Consider the following 2982-nt stretch of genomic DNA (forward strand, 5'->3'; position numbering starts at 1 on the left):
TTATTTTTATGCAATTTAATTTGATTTTATTTTCATGCATACCAAGTGTTTGATAAAATACTTGGCTTAGTTTTTACATAATTTTTCTTCACTCTTGGCTTAGTATTGAGACTTTGGTAACCCTTGAGTCATTGATGTCCATTCTTGTTTGATATATTAGAGTAGTTAGTTGATTTGGTTCCTCTTGACTCTAAGTGACCCAATAGTGTTGACTTAGGACTTAGGGATTGGAATCAACTATGCTATTTGACTTATCCTCGATTTAGGATTGACTAAGTAGGATTAACTCTTCATAATAATCATGTGTTTATGGTCAATGGCTAGGATAGATAACCTTAGCTCTCAATTACTTGTCAAAAGGCTTCTTGCATTTCAATTCTTCTTGCTTTGACTTTTACTTGCTTTCCTTTAATTCTTTGCATGCTTGTTGCATTTCTTGCTCTTTATATTTCTTGCTCTCTTGCAATCATCCAAACCCCCATTTCCTCCCATAGCCAATAATTGTACATTTCATTTCAATTCCTAGGGAGAACGACCCGAGGTTGAATTAACATTTGATTGTGAGAATTCATTGTTGGTTTGGACTATGCTACCAACGAATTGATGCTTGTTTTGATTGATTCTAAACTGGCGATAATTTCTCTTTATCAAGTGCCTACCACTCTAATGGGATATAGTGCCCGTCACATTTTCTGGGATAAAATGATCCCACACTCTTGGGGTATAGCACCCACCACGCTCTTGGGATATAGTGCCCACCACACTCATGTGATATAGTGTCCGACACACTTCCCAGGGTAAAGTGCTCCCACACTCTTGGGATATAGTGTCCGCCACACACTTGGGCTATAGTGCTGATGCAACAAAAGCGGAATATATTTAACATAACCAATATCTCAAGTAAAACTGATGAGCGGATAATTTATACGCTTTTTGGCATTGTTTTTATGTAGTTTTTAGTATGTTTTTGTTACTTTTTATTATATTTTTATTAGTTTTTATGCAAAAATCACATTTCTGGACTTTACTATGAGTTTGTGTGTTTTTCTGTAATTTTAGGTATTTTCTGGCTGAAATTGAGGGACCTGAACAAAAATCTGATTCAGAGGCTGAGAAAGGACTGCAGATGCTGCTGGATTCTGACCTCCCTGCATTCAAATGCGTTTTTTTGGAGCTACAGAAGTCCAATTGGCGCGTTCTCAATTGGGCTGGAAAGCTAACATCTTGGGCTTTCCAGCAATGTACAATAGTTCATACTTTGTCTGAGATTTGATGGCCCAAATTGGCGTTCAACGCCAGGCAGAGATCCCTTTTTTTTTTGCATAAAACGCCGGAACTGGCAATAGAACTGGAGTTAAACGCCGAAATTGGCATCCAAGCTGGCGTTTAACTCTAGAAAAGGCCTATGCACGTGTAAAGCTCAATGCTCAACCCAAGCACACACCAAGTGGGCCCCGGAAGTGGATTTCTGCACTATCTGCACTTAGTTACTTATTTTCTGTAATCCTTAGTAACTAGTTTAGTATAAATAGCACTTTTTTACTATTGTATTCATATCATCATCATCATCTTATGCCATTTTTCACATTTGGAGGCTGGCCATATGGCCATGCCAAGAAATTTTTCTCTTATGTATTTTCTACGGTGGAGTTTCTACACATCATAGATTAAGGTGCGGAGCTCTGCTGTTCTTCATGAATTAATGAAAGTACTATTATTTCTCTTTCAATTCATGCATGTCTCTTCTCCAAGATATAATCTCGTTCTTAATTCAGTTAAGTCATAATGAAGGGGTGACCCGTGACAATCACCCACTATCTTCATTACTCGCTTAGCCAAGATCTGCGTGCCTGACAACCACAAGCGGTCTACATGATGTTCAACGTAGTCATTGGACGACAGCTGGAGTATAATATCTTAGGCCTCTAGTTCGTGACTTTGATTTGCATCTCCTGACAATAGAGAAGTCGAACTCACAGAGATCAGAACCTTTGTGGTAAAGGCTAGAACAAACGAGCTTCAAACTCACGAATGTTAGGCGTAGTGACAGTGTGCAAAAGGATAGAGAGATCCTATTCCGACACAAGTGAGAACCGACAGATGATTAGCCGTGCGGTAGCTGTGCCTGGTATTCTTCATCCGAGACGAGAGATCCGACAGATGATTAGCCGTACAGAAGCCGTGCCTGTACCATTTTCACTAAGAGGACGGATGGTAGCCATTGACAACGATGATCCACCAACATACAGCTTGCCATGGAAGGGAGCACGCATGATTGGATGAAGACAATAGGAAAGCAGAGGTTCAAAAGCAATAAAGCATATATCCAAACGCTTATCTGAAATTCCCACCAATGAATTACATAAGTATCTTTATTTTAATTTACGTTTTATTTATCTCTCAATTGTCAAAACTCATAACCAATTGAATCCGCCTGACTAAGGTTTACAGGATGACCATAGCTTACTTCAAGCCGGCAATCTCCGTGGGATCGACCCTTACTCGCTTAAGGTTTTATTACTTGAACGACCTAGTGCAGTTGCCGGTTAGTTGTACCGGAGTTGTGAAAAGTGTGATCACAATTCCGTGAATCAAGTTTTTGGCGCCGTTGTCGGGGATTGTTCGAGTTTGGACAACTGACGGTTCATCTTGTTGCTTAGATTAGGTAACCTTCTTTCTTGTTTCAACCTTTATTTTCTTTTCAAAAAATTTTTTTACAAATTTTTCAAAAAAAAAAGTTTTCGAAAAAAAATGTTCTTCAAAAATTTTAAGAATGAATTCCACCTTAGAGCTCCATGATGATATGTTGAAGCTTGGCCGGCTATTAAGCCATGTCTAATCTTTTGGACTGAAGCTTCCACTTATCATTGTAGCTATTGGAGGAGCCTTTGGATTCTCATTTATAATTCTATGCTAAAGCTTGGCTGGCCATTTGGCCATGTCTAATTCTTTTGGACCGAAGCTTTAGACTAACATTGCATG

This window comes from Arachis ipaensis, chromosome B3 (assembly GCF_059453495.1).
Source record: "Arachis ipaensis isolate K30076 ecotype BB chromosome B3, ASM5945349v1, whole genome shotgun sequence".
NCBI lineage: Eukaryota > Viridiplantae > Streptophyta > Magnoliopsida > Fabales > Fabaceae > Arachis > Arachis ipaensis.